General features: G+C 46.2%; 1 non-coding gene across 1 annotated transcript; it reads right to left on the bottom strand.

The window, feature by feature from the left end:
• Positions 1–4,017: 4,017 nt before the first annotated feature.
• LOC118151256 (U6 spliceosomal RNA) lies at positions 4,018–4,124 on the bottom strand. The gene has a single exon (XR_004739406.3). It is a non-coding gene; the product is annotated as a U6 spliceosomal RNA (small nuclear RNA).
• Between the last annotated feature and the right edge of the window lie 10,509 nt (positions 4,125–14,633).

Here is a 14,633-nt window from a genome sequence, read left to right as displayed (position 1 = left end):
TCGGTGAAAACCCACTTCACTTAAAAAAAAGAAGTAGAAAAAGAAAATAACAGAAATCAGACAAATTAGTGTACACAATCTGAACAAAACGAGCTGCCAGGTGGCTCCACCCACACCCCGCCTTTTTGTATGACGTATGGCTTTCCGCCGGTCACCCGGGCTGGAGTGAAACACTGCGATCTCGCCTTATTGCCACAACTGCATAGTGGGTTCCAGCGGCCGTTCTGCCGATGCCTCCCAAGTAACTGTGGTTAAATATGTCAACACCACCTGGAACAGACAACTTTCTGTTTATTTTTGTGAACCTAAAATATATCTGTATTTGATTTGTAGAAAACAGTTACAATGGCAAAAGTAAATGAATATATAAAAAACGGAATGCTGCGTAGAATTTCATCCCTGCGCTGAGGCATTTTCGGGCTTCTATGTAGAGTCCCAATTTTAGTGTAGGTGCTGCGGAAGCGATCTCATGCCGTGCTCGGCTCAGCTCTTATATTTCTTTCGGTTTTTATGTGGTTTATAGCAAGCGGTTAGTGCTGTGTCGATCGAGGCCCGTCTCGAATCTGTAATCTCACTTTCCTTTTGGCTCGACATTTTAGTGTCATGGGATTCCATGTGTGATGCACCAAGCCTAACCCAAGTTTTGTTTCCGTTCTGAAGATGGAGATTTCCCATGTTGGTCGGGCGGGTCTCCAACACGCATCCTCAAAATTTTTTTTGCATTGGTCTTCTAATCGCATAGATGACAGGTTCCTGTGTGCCACCGTACCTGGCAGGCCGAGTTTAATATTAACAGAAGAGAACAGAGAGACTTTGCCTAGCACTATGAGTACCACCACCTATCCTAGCCATTTGGGAGGTCGAGGTGGGCAGTTCACCTGAGGTCACGAGTTCTAGGTCAGCCAGGGCATCACGGTGAAAACCCACTTCACTTAAAGTAAAAAAGAAGTAGAAAAAAAATCACAGAAATCAAAAATATTAGTGTGCACAATCTGAACAAAACGAGGTGCCAGGTAGCTCCACCCTGCACCGCACATCCTGCTTTTCTCTATGACTTACTGCTTTCCTCCTGTCACCCAGGCTGGAGTGAAACACTGCGATTTTGGCTTATTGCCACAACTGCATATTGGGTTCCAGCGGTCGTTCTGCCGATGCCTCCCAAGTAACGGTGGTTGAATATGTCAACACCACCTGGTAAAGACAACTTTCTGTTTATTTTTTGAACCTAAAATCTATCTGTATTTTAATTGTACAAAACAGTTACAATGGCAGAACTAAATGAATAAATAAAAAGCGGAATGCTGCGTAGCATTTCATTATAGGGCTGAGGCCTTTTCGAGCTTCTATGTAAGGTCCAAATTTTAGTGTAGGTGCTGCCGAAGCGAGCACATGCCGTGCCCGGCTCAGCTCTTTTATTTCTTTTGGTTTTTATGCGGTTCATAGCAAGCGGATAGCACTGTGTCGGTCGAGGCCTGTCTCGAATTTGTGATCTCACTGTCCGCCCGGCTTGACATTCTACTGTCATGGGATTGCAGGTATGATGCGCTGAGACTTACCCAAGATTTGTTTCCGTTCTTAAGACGAAGATTTCCCATGTTGGTTGTGCGGGTCTTGAACACGCATCCTGGAAATTTTCTTTGAGTTGGTCTTCAAAGCGCCTAAATGACAGGTACCTGTGAGCCACGGTACCTGGCAGGCCGAGTTTCATGTTCACAGGAGACAACGGAGAGACATTGCCCAGCACTGTGACTAACACCAGCTATCCTAGCCATTTGGCAGGTCGAGGTGGGCAGTTCACCTGAGGTCACGAGTTCCAGGTCAGCCTGGCCATCTCAGTGAAAACCAATGTCACTTAAAAAAAAGTAGAATAAGAGAATCACAGAAATCAAACAAATTAGTGGGCACAGTCTGAACAAAACGAGGTGCCAGGTGGCTGCACCACTCTCCCCGCCTTTCTGTATGACGTACTGCTTTTCTCCTGTCAACCAGGCTGGAGTGAAACACTGCGATCTCGGCTTATTGCCACAACTGCATAGTGGGTTCCAGTGGTCGTTCTGCCAATGCAACCCAAGTAACAGTCGTTCAATATGTCAACACCATCTGGAACAGACAACTTTCTGTTTATTTTTGTGAACCTAAAATCTATCTGTATATGATTAGTACAAAACAGTTACAATGGCAAAACAAAAGGAATAAATAAGAAACGGAACGCTGCGTAGCATTTCATCCTTGTGCTGAGGCCTTTTCAGGCTTCTATGTAGAGTCCCAATTTTAGTGTAAATGCTGTGGAAGCGAGCACATTCCCTGCCCAGCTCAGCTTTTTTATTTCTTTCGGTTTTTATGTGGTTTATAGCAAGCGGGTAGCGCTGTCTCGGTCGAGGCCCATCTCGAAACTGTGATCTCACTGTCCACCCGGCTCGACATTCCACTGTCATGGGATTACAGGTGTGATGTGCCGAGCCTAACCCAAGTTTTGTTTCCGTTCTGAAGACGGAGATTTCCCATATTGGTCGGGCGGGTCTTGAACATGCATCCTCGAAATTTTTTAGTGTTGGTCTTCGAGGCGCCTAAATGAAAGGTTACTGTAAGCCATCGTACCTGGCAGTCAGAGTTTCATGTCAACAAGAGAGAACAGAGAGACATTCCCCACCGCTGCGACAAACAAAAGCTATGCTAGCCATTTGGAAGTTCGAGGTGGGCGGTTCACCTGAGGTCACGAGTTCCAGGTCAGCCTGGGCATCTCGGCGAAAACCAACGTCACTTAAAGAAAAAAGAAGTAGAAAAAGAAAATCGCAGAAATCAGACAAATTAGTGTGCACAATCTGAACAAAACGAGGTGCCAGGTGGCTCCACCCCCCACCCCGCCTTTCTGTATGACCTATTGCTTTCCTCCTGTCTCCCGGGCTGGAGTGAAACACTGCAATCTCAGTTTATTGCCACAACTGCATAGTGGGTTCCAGCGGTCTTTCTGCCGATGCCTCCCAAGTAACTGTGGTTGAATATGTCAACACCACCTGAAAAGGACAACTTTCTGTTTATTTTTGTAAACCTAAAATCTATCTGTATTTGATTTGTACAAAACAGTTACAATGGCAAAACTAAATGAATGAATAAGAAACAGAAGGCTGCGTAGGGCTTCATTTTTGTAATGAGGCCTCTTTGGGCTTGTACGTAGAGTCCCAATTTTAGTGTATGCGCTGCCGAAGCGAGCACATGCCGTGTCCGGCTCAGCTTTTTTATTTTTTTCTGTTTATATGTGGTTTATATCAAGCTGGTAGTGCTGTATCGGTCGAGGCCTGTCTCGAATTTGTGATCTCACTGTCCGCCCGGCTCGACATTCCACTGTCATGGGATTACAGGTGTGAGGCGCCGAGCCTAACGTAAGTTTTGTTTCCATTCTGAAGACGAAGATTTCCCATGTTGGTCGGGCGGGTCTCGAACACACATCCTTGAACGTTTTTTGCATTGGTCTTCGAAGTGCCTAAATGACAGGTTCCTGTGAGCCACCGTACGTGGTGGGCCGAGTTTCACGTTAACAAAAGAGAACTGAGAGACTTTGCCCTGCACTGTGACTAACACCAGCTCTCCTAGTCATTTGGGAGGTCCAGGTGGGCGGTTCACCTGAGGTCATGAGTTCCGGGTAAGCCTGGGCATCTCGGTGGAAACACACTTCACTTAAGAAAAAAAAAGAAGTAGAAAAAGAAAATCACAAAAATTAGACAAATTAGTGTGCCAAATCTGAACAAAACCAGGTGCCAGGTGACTCCACCCCCACCCCACCTTTCTGTATATCGTACTGCTTTTTTTCTGTCACCCAGGCTGGAGTGAAACACTGCGATCTCGGGTTATTGCCACAACTGCATAGTAAGTTCCAGCTGTCGTTCTGCCGATGCCTCCCAAGTAACTGTGGTTGAATATGTCAACACCACCAGAAAAAGACAACTGTTTATTTTTGTGAACCTATAATCTATCTGTATTTGATTTGTACAAAACCGTTACAATGGCAAAACTAAATGAAAAAATAAAAAATGGAATACTGCATAGCATTTCATCCTTGCGCTGAGGCCTTTTCGATCTTCTATGAATAGTCCCAATTTTAGTATACGTGCTGCAGAAGAAAGCACATGCCGTGCCCAACTCAGCTTTTTTATTTTTATTTTTGGCTTTTATGTGGTTCATAGCAAGCGGGTAGCGCTGTGTTTGTCGAGGCCCGTCTCGAATCTGTGATCTAACTGTCTGCCCGGCACAACATTCCAATTTCATGGGATTACAGCTGTGATGCGCCGAGCCTAACCCAAGTTTTGTTTCCGTTCTGAAGACAAAGATTTCTCATGTTGGTCGGGCGGGTCTTGAACACGCATTCTCGAAATTTTTTTTGCGTTGGTCTTCGAAGCGCCTAAATGACAGGTTTCTGTGAGCCATGGTACCTGGCGGCCCGAGTTTCATGTTAACAAAGAGAAAGGAGAGACTTTGTTTAGCACTGTGACTAACACCAGCTATCCTAGCCATTTGGGACGTCGAGGTGGGCAGTTCAATTTAAGTCACGAGTTCCGAATCAGCCTGGGGATCTCCGTGAAAACCCACTTCACTTAAGAAAAAAAGGAGTAAAAAAACAAAATCACAGAAATCAGACAAATTAGTGTGCACAATCTGAACAAAATGAGGTGCCAGGTGGCTCTTCCCCCCACCGCGCTTTTCTGTATGACGTACTGCTTTCCTCCTGTCACCCGAGCTGGAGTGAAACACTGCAATATCAGCTTATTGCCACAACTGCATATTGGGTTTCATTGGTCATTCTGCTGATGTCTCCCATGTAACTGTGGTTGAATATGTCAACACCTCCTGGAACAGACAACTTTCTGTTTATTTTTGTGAACGTAAAATCTATCTGTATTTGATTTGCACAAAACAGTTCCCACGGCAAAACTAAATAAATAAATCAAAAACTGAATGCTGCGTAGTGTTTCTTCCTTGTGCTGACGCCTTTTTGGGCTTCTGTGTAGAGTCCCAATTTTAGTGTACGTACTGCCGAAGTGAGCACATGCCGTGCCCGGCTCAGCTTTTTTATTTGTTTCTTTCTTTATGTTGTTTTTAGCAAGCAAAAAGCGCTGTGTCTGTTGAGGCCAGTTTCTAATTTGTGATCTCACTGTCCGGCCGGCTCAACGTTCCACTGTCATGGGATTACAGGTGTGGTGAGCCGAGCCTAACGCAAGTTTTGTTTCTGTCCTGAAGACAGAAATTTCCCATGTTGGTCGGGCGGGTCTTGAACACGTATCCTCGAAGTTTTCTTGGCATTTGTCTTCGAAGTGCCTAAATGACAGGTGTCTTTGAGCCACCGTACCTGGCAGGCCGAGTTTCATGCTAGCACTAAGGCCTTTTCGGGCTTCTACGTAGAGTCCAAATTTCAGTGTACATGTTGCCGAAGCGAGCACGTGCCATGCCCGGCTCAGATTTTTATTTGTTTCGGTCTTCATGTTGTTTCTAGCGAGCGGGTAGCGCTGTGTCGGTCAGGGCGAGTCTCAAATTTGTGATCTCACTGTCCGCCTGGTTCGATATTCCACTGTCACGGAACTACAGGTGTGATGCACTGAGCCTAACTCAAGTTTTGTTTCCGTTCTGAAGACGGAAATGTCCCATGTTGTTCCGGTGGGTCTCGAACACCCATCCTCGTAATTTTCTTTGCATTGGTCTTCGAAGCGCCTAAATGACAGGTTTTTGTGAGCCACCCTACCTGGCAGGCCCAGATTCATGCTAGCACTGAGGCCTCTTTGGGCTTCTATTTAGAGTCCCAGTTTCAGTGTACATGCTGCCGAAGCGAGAACATACCATGCTCGGCTCAGCTTTTTTATTTCCTCCGGTTTTTTTGTTGCTTATAGCAAGCGGGTAGCACTTTGTCGGTTGAGGCCAGTCTCAAATTTGTAATCTCACTATCTGCCCGGCTCGACATTCCACTGTCACAGGATTACAGGTGTGATGCACCGAGCCTAACCCAAGTTTTGTTTCCCTTCTGAAGACGGAAATTTCCCATGTTGGTCAGGCAGGTCTCAGACATGCATTCTCGAAATTTTCTTTGCATTGGTCTTCGAAGAGCCTAAATGACAGTTTTTTTTAGAACCGGTACATGGCAGGCCGAGTTTCATGCTAGCGCTGAGGCCTATTCAGGCCTCTATATAGAGTCCCAATTTCAGTGTATGTGCTGGCAAAGCCAGCACATGCCGTGCCCTGCTCTGCTTCTTTTTTTCTTTCGGTTTTTATGTTGTTTATAGCAAGTGAGTAGCACTGTGTCTTGAATTTGTGATCTCACTGTCCTCCCGGGTCTACATTCCACTGTCAAGGTATTACAGGTGTGATACACCAAGCCAAGTTTCATTTCCGTTCTGAAAATAGAAATTTCCCATGTTGGTTGGGCGGGTCTCGAAAACGCATCCTCGAAATTATTTTTGCGTTGGTCTTCCAAACGCCTAAATGACAGGATTCTGTGAGCCACCATACCTGGCAGGCCGAGGTTCATGCTAGCGATGAGGCCTTTTTGGGCTTCTATGTAGAGTCCCAATTTCAGTGTACGTGCTGCCAAAAAGAGCACAGGCTGTGCCCAGCTCAGCTTCTGTATTTTCTTAGGTTTTTATGTTGTTTATAGCAAGTGGGTAGCACTGTTTCATTCGAGGCCAGTCTCGAATTTGTGATCTCACTTTTGCCCGGCTCGACATTCCCCTGTCATGGGATTACATGTGTGATGCGTTGAGCCTAATTCAAGTTTCGTTTCCATTCTGAAGATGGAAATTTCCCATGTTGGTCGGGCGGGTCTCGGAGATGCATAGTCATAATTTTTTATGCGTTGGTCTTTGAAGCGCCTAAATGACAGGTTCCTGAGAGCCACCGTACCTGGCAGGCTGAGTTTCATGAAAGCGCTGAGGCCTTATCGAGCTTCTATGTAGAGTTTCAATTTCAATGTACATACTGCCGAAGTGAGCACATGCCGTGCCTGGCTCAGCTTTTTTATGTCTTTCGGTTTTTATGTTGTTTATAGCAAGCGGGTAGCGCTGTTTGTGTCAAGGCCAGTCTCGATTTTGTGATCTCACTGTCCACCCGGCTGGATATTCCACTGTCACCAAATTAGAGGTGTGGTGCGCTGAGCCTAACCCAAGTTTCGTTTTTGTTCTGAAGATGGAAATTTCCCATGTTTGTCGGGCGAGTTCGAACACGCATCCTCGAAATATTTTTTGCGTTGGTCTTCGAAGTGCCTAAATGAAAGGTCCCTATGAGCCATGGTACCTGGCAGGCCGGGTTTCATGCTGGTGCTGAGGCCTTTTTGGGCTTCTATGTAGAGTACCAATTTCAGTGTATGTGCTATTGAAGCTAGCACATGCCGTGCCCGCCTCTGATTTTTTATTTCTTACGGTTTTTATGTTGTTTACAGCAAACAGGTGGCGCTGTGTCAGTCAAGGCTGGTTCCAAGTTGTGATCTCACTTTCCGCCCTGCATGACATTCCACTGTCACGGAATTGCAGGTGGAGTGCGCCGAGCCTAACTAGAGTTTTGTTTCCATCCTGAAGACGGAAATTTCCCATGTTCGTCGGGCGTGTCTGGAACACGCATCCTCGAAATATTCTTTGCGTGGGTCTTCGAAGTGCCTAAATGACAGGTTCCTTTGAGACACCGTACCTGGCAGGCCGAGTTGCATGCTATTGCTGAGGCCTTTTCGGGATTCTATGTAGAGTCCCAATTTTAGTGTACCTGCTGCCAAAGCGAGCTCATGCCATGCCCTGTTCAGCTCTTTTTATTTGTTTCGGTTTTTATGTTGTTTATAGCAAGCGGGTAGTGCTGTGTCTGTCGAGGCCAATCTCGAATTTGTGATCTCACTGTCCGCCTGGCTCGACATTCCACTGTGACGGGATTACAGGTAAGATGCTCTGAGCCTAACCCAAGTTTTGTTTCCGTTCTGAAGACGGAAATTTCCCATTATGGTCAGGCGGGTCTCGAACACGCATCCTCGAAATTTTTTTTTTGTTGGTCTTCGAAGGGCCTAAATGACAAGTTCCTGTGAGCCACCGTACCTGGCAGGCCAAGTTTCATGCAAGCACTGAGGCCTTTTCAGGCTTCTATGTAGAGTTTCAAGTTCAGTGTACGTGCTGCCAAAGTGAGCACATGCCGTGTCTTGCTCAGCTTTCTTTATTTCCTTCAGTTTTTATGTTGTTTATAGCAAGCGGGTAGCGCTGTGTGGATCAAGACCTTCCTCGAATTTGTGATCTCACTGTCCACTTGGCTCGACATTCCACTGTCACGGGATTACTAATGTGATGCGCCGGGCCTAACCCAAGTTTTGTTTCCGTTCTGAGGACAAAAGTTTCCATGTGGTTGTGCGGGTCTCGAACACACATCCTCGAACTATTTTTTGCGTTGGTCCTCGAAGCACCTAAATGACAGGTTCCTGTGAGCCACTGTACCTGGCAGGCCGAGTTTCATGCAGGCACTGATTTCTGTTTGGGCTTCTATATAAAGTCCCAATTTCAGTGTACGTGCTGCCGAAACAAGCACATGCCATGCCCGGCTCAGTTTTTTTTTTCTTTCTATTTTTATGTTGTTTATAGCAAGCAGGTAGCTCTGTGGTGGTCGAGGCACGTCTCGAATTTGTGATCTCACTGTTTGCTTGGCTCGACATTCCACTGTCACGAGATTACAGGTGTGATGAGCCGAGCCTAACCCAAGTTCTGTTTCTGTTCTGAAGGCGGAAATTTTCCATGTTGGTCTGGCGGGTCTCGAACACGCATCCTCGAAATTTTGTTTTGTTTTTCTTCGAAGCGCCTCAATGACAGATTTCTGGGAGCCACCGAACCTGGCAGGATGAGTTTCATGCTAGGGCTGAGGCCTTTTCAAGCTTCTATGTAGAGTTTCAATTTCAGTGTACGTGTTGCCAAAGCGAGCACAGGCCGTGTCCAGCTCAGCTTTTTTATTTCTCTCAGTTTTTAAGTTATTTATAAAAAGCAGGTAGCGCTGTGTCAGTCGAGGCCAGTCTCGAGTTTGTGATCTCCCTGTTTGCCCATCTCGGCATTCCACTGTCACGGGATTACAGCTGTGATACACCGAGCCAAACCCAAGTTTTGTTTTCTTTCTGAAGACGGAAATTTCCCATGTTTGTCAAGCAGGACTTGAACACGCATCCTCGAAATTATCTTTGCATTGGCTTTCGAAGCACCTAAATGGCAGGTTCCTGTGAGCCACCCTAAATGGCAGGCCGAGATACATGCTAGCACTGAAGCTTTTTTGGGCTTCTATATAGAGTCACAATTTCAGTGTACGTGTTGCCGAAGCAAGCACAAGCCATGCCCGGCTCAGCTTTTTTATTTCTTTCGGGTATTATGTTGCTTATAGCAAGAGAGTAGCGCTTTGTCGGTCGTGGCCAGTCTCGAATTTGTGATCTCATGATCCGCCCGTCTTGACATTCCACTCTCACTGGATTACAGGTGTGTTGCGAGGAGCATAACCAAGTTGTGTTTCCATTCTGAAGACAAAAATTCCTGATGTTTGTCGGGTAGGTCTCGAACATGCATCCTCGATATTTATTCTGCGTTTGTCTTTGAAGCACCTAAATGACAGGTTCCTGTGAGCCACCGTACCTGGCCGGGCAAGTTTCATGTTAGTGCTGAGGCCTTTTTGGGTTTCTATGTAGAGTCCCAATTTCAGTGTACGTGCTGCCGAAGCGAGCACATGTTCTGCTTATCTCAGCTTTTTTATTAGTTTCGGTTTTTATGTTGTTTATTGCAAGCAGGTAGTGCTGTGACAGTCGAGGCCAGTCTCTAGTTTGTAATTTTACTGTCTGCCTGGCTCGACATTCCACTGTTACGTGATTACAGGTGTGATGTACCGAGCCTAACACAAGTTTTGTTTTTGTTCTGAAGACGGAAATTTCCCATGTTTGTCAGGCGGGTCTCAAACACGCATCCTCAAAATTTTCTTTTTGTTGGCCTTTGAAGCGCCTAAATGACAGGTTCCTGTGAGCCACGGAACCTGGCAGGCCGAGATTTTTGCTAGCGCTGAGGCCTTTTCAAGCTTCAATGTAGAGTCCCAATTTCAGTGTACTTGCTGCTGAAGCAATCACATGCCATGCTTGGCTCAGCTTCATTTATTTCTTTTGGTTCTTATGTTGTTTATAGCAAGCGGGTAGCACTGTGTCAGTCGAGACCAGTCTCGAATTTGTGATCTCACTGTCCGCCTGGCTCGACATTCCACTGTCACGGGATTACAGGTGTGATGCGCCGAGCTTAACCCAAGTTTTGTTTCTGTCCTGAAGGCGGAAATTTTCCATGATTTTCAAGGGGGTCTCCAACACGCATCCTCGAAATTTTCTTTTGTTGGTCTTCGAAGAGCCTAAATGACAGATTCCTGTGAGCCACCATACCTAATAGGCCGAGTTTCATGCTAACGCTGAGGCCTCTTTGGGCTTCTATATAGAGACCCAATTTCAGTGTACATGCTGAGGAAGCGAGCACATGCCGTGCCTGGCTCAGCTTTTTTAGTTTTTCGGTTTTTATATTGTTTATTACAAGCGGGTAGCCCTGTGTCAGTAGAGGTCAGTCTCGAATTTGTGATCTCACTGTCCACCCGGTTCGAACTTTCACTGTCACGGGATTAGAGATGTGATGCTCTGAGCCTAACCCAAGTTTTGTTTCCTTTCTGAAGACGAAAATTTCTCATGTTCGTCAGGCGGGTCTCGAACGCACATCCTCTAAATTTTTTTGCGTTGGTCTTTGAAGCGTTTAAATGACAGGTTCCTGTGAGCCACCATATTTGGCAGGTCAAGTTTCATGCTAGCACTGAGGCCTTTTCGGGCTTTCATGTAGAGTCCCAATTTCAGTGTACGTGCTGCTGAAGAGAGCACATGTTTTGCCTGGCTCAGCTTTTTCTATTTCTTTCGGTTTTTATGTTGTTTATAGCAAGCGGGTAGCACTGTGTCGGTTGAGATGAGTCTTAAATTTGTGATCTCACTTTCCGCCCGGCTTGACATTCCACTGTCACAGGATTACAGGTGGGATGCACTCAGCCTAACCCAAGTTTTGTTTCCGTTCTGAAGATGGAATTTCCCATGTTGGTCAGGCGGGTTTCAAACACGCAACCTCGAAATATTTTAGCATTGGTCTTCGAAGCACTTAAATGACAGGTTCCTGTGGGCCACCGTAACTGGCATGCCGAGTTTCATGCTATCGCTAAGGCCTTTTTGGTCTTCTGTGTAGAGTCCCAATTTGAGTGTATGTGCTGCCAAAGTGAACACATGCCATGCCCGGCTCAGCTTTTTTTCTTGTTTTCGGTTTTTATGTTGTTTATAGCAAGTGGGAAGCACTGTGTTGGTCGAGGCCTGTCTCGAATTTGTGATCTCACTTTCTGCCCAGCTTGGCATTCTATTTTCACAAGATTACAGGTGTGATGCGGTGAGCCTAACCAAAGTTTTGTTTTCGTTCTGAAGACTGAAATTATTCACGTTGGTCTGACGGATCTCAAACACACAGCCTCGAAATTTCTTTTGCAGCGTCGAAATTTCTTCTGCATTGGTATTCGAAGCGCCTAAATGACAGGTTCCTCTGAGTCAATGAACCTGACCGGCCAAGTTTCATGCTAGCGCTGAGGCCTTTTTGGGCTTCTAGGTAGAGTCCCAATTTCAGTGCACATGCTGCCGAAGCGAGCACATGCCAGGCCAGGCTCAGCTTTATTATTTCTTTTGGTATTTATGTTGTTAATAGAAAGCAGGTAGCACTGTGTCACTCGAGGCCAGCCTCGAATTTGTGAAGTCACTCTCTTCCCGGCGTGACATTAAACTGTCACGCAATTACAGGTGTGATGCGCCGAGCCTAACCCAAGTTTCGTTTCCGTTCTGAAGACGGAAATTATTCACATTGATCAGGTGGGTCTCGAACACACATCCTCGAAATATATTTTGCGTTGGTCTTCGAAGCACCTAAATAACAGGTTCCTGTGAGCCACCATACCTGGCAGGCTGAGTTTCATGCTAGTGCTGAGGCCTCCTCAAGCTTCTATGTAGAGTCTCAATTTCAGTGTACGTGCTGCCGAAGGGAGCACATGCCGTGTTCAGCTCAATTTTTTTTGATTTCTTTCAGTTTTTATGTTGTTTATAGCAAGCGGGTAGTGATGTGTCGGTCAAGGCCAGTCTCGAATTTGTGATCTCACTGTCTGCCCGGCTCAACATTCCACTGTCACGGTATTACAGGTGTGATGCCCCGAGCCAAACCCAAGTTTTGTTTCCATTCTTAAGACTGAAATTTCCCATGTGGGTCGGGCAAGTCTGTAACATGCATCTTCATAATTTTCTTTGCGTTGGTCTTCAAAGTGCCTAAATGACAGTTTCCTCTGAGCCACCGTACCTGGCAGGCTGATTTTATGCTAGCACTGAGGCCTTTTTGGGCTTCTACGTAGAGTCCCAATTTCAGTGTACGTGCTGCCGAAGCGAGCACATGCCGTGTTCGGCTCAGCTTTTTTTATTTCTTTCGGTTATTATGTTGTTAATAGCAAGCAGGTAGTGCTGTGTCAGTCGACGCCAGTCTCGAATTTGTGATCTCACTGTCTGCCCGGCTCGACATTCCACTGTCACGGGATTACAGTTGTAATGCGCCAAGCCTAACATTCCACTGACTGGTACGGTGGCTCACAGGGACCTGTCATATAGGTGCTTCGAAGACCAACGCAAAGAAAATCTCGAGGATGGGTGTTCGAGACCCACGAGACCAACATGGGAAATTTCCGTCTTCATAACAGAAACTAAACTTCGGTTAGACTCGGTGCATTTCACCTGTAATCTTGTGAAAGTGGAATCTCGAGCCGGGCGAACAGTGAGATCACAAATTCGAGACTATCCTCGCCTGACACAGTGCTACCCGCTTGCTATAAATAACATAAAAACTGAAAGAAATAAAAAAGCTGAGCCAGGCATGGCATGTGCTCGCTTCAACAGCATGTACATTGAAATTGGGACTTTACATAAATGCCAGAAAAGGACTCAGAACTAGCATGAAACTCGGCGTCCCAGGTTCGGTGGATCACAGGAATCTGTCATTTAGGCGCTTGGAAGACCAACGCAAAGAAAATTTCGAGGATGCGTGTTCGAGACCCGCCAAACAAACATGAAAAATTTCCGTCTTCAGAACGAAAACAAAATTTTGGTTAGGCATGGCAGATCGCACCTCTAATCCCGTGACAGTGGAATGTCGAGCCAGTCAAACAGTGAGATCACAAGTTCGAGACTGGCCTCGACTGAAATAGCACTACCCGCTTGCTACAACCAGCATATAAACCGAAAGCAATAAAAAAGCTGAGCCAAGCATGGCATGTTCACGCTTTGGCAGCACGTACACTGAAATTGGGACTCTACATAGAAGCCCAAAAAGGCCTCAGTACTAGCATAAAATCAGCCTGCCAGGTACAGTGGCTCACAGGATCTTGTCATTTAGGTGCTTCGAAGACCAACTAAAGAAAATTTCGAGGATGCGTTTTCATGACCCACCCAACCAACATGAAAAATTTCCGGCTTATGAACCAAAAAAAGACTTGGGTTAGGCTTGGCGCATTGCACCTGTAATCCCATGACAGTGGAATGTCGAGCCAATCAAACAGTGAGATCACAAATTCGAGACTGGCCTTGATCGACACAGCACTACCCACTTGCTATAACAACATACAAACCGAAAGAAATAAAAAAGCTTAGCTGGGCACGGCATGTGCTCACTTCGACTGCACCTACGCTGAAATTGGGACTCTACATAGAAGCCCGAAAAGGCCTCAGTGCTAGCATGAAACTAGGCCTGCCAGGTACGGTGGCTCACAGGAACCTGTCATTTAGGCGTTTCGAATACCAATGCAAAGAATATTTCGAGGATGCGTGTTTGAGACCTGCCCGACCCACATGGGAAATTTCCGTCTTCAGAAAAAAAACAAAACTGGGGTTAGGCTCGGCTCATCACACCTGTAACTTTGTGACAGTGGAATGTCGAGCCAGGCAGACAGTGAGATCACAAATTCGAGACTGGCCTCGACTGACAAAGCGCTTCCCGCTTGCTATAAACAACATAAAACCAGAAAGAAATATAACAGCTGAGCCAGGCACGGCACGTTGTCGCTTCGGCAGCACGTACACTGAAATTGATACTCTACATAGAAGCCCAAAAAGGCCTCAGCGCTAGCATGAAACTTGGCCTGCCATGTACGGTGGCTCACAGGAACCTGTCATTTAGGCGCTTCGAAGACCAACGCAAAAAATTTTTAAGGATGCGTGTTCGAGACCCACCAAAAAAATTGGAAATTTCTGTCTTCAGAACGGAAACAAAACTTGGGTTAGGCTTGGTGCATGACACCTGTAATCCCGTGACAGTGGAATGTCAAGCCGGGTGGACAGTGAGATAACCAATTGGAGACTGGCCTTGACCGACACAGCACTGCCCGCTTGCTATAAACAACATAAAAACAGAAAGAAATAAAGTACCTGAGCTGGGCACGGCATGTGCTCGCTTCGGCAGCACGTACACTGAAATTGGGACTCTACATAGAAGCTTGAAAACTCTTCAGTGCAGGCATGAAACTCGGCCTGCAGTGTACGCTGGCTCACAGGAACCTGTCATTTAGGCGCTTCAAAG

This window comes from Callithrix jacchus, chromosome 14, assembly GCF_049354715.1.
Source record: "Callithrix jacchus isolate 240 chromosome 14, calJac240_pri, whole genome shotgun sequence".
NCBI lineage: Eukaryota > Metazoa > Chordata > Mammalia > Primates > Cebidae > Callithrix > Callithrix jacchus.
Note: the sequence above shows the minus strand (reverse complement) of the source record. Positions and strands in the feature narration are given on the sequence as shown.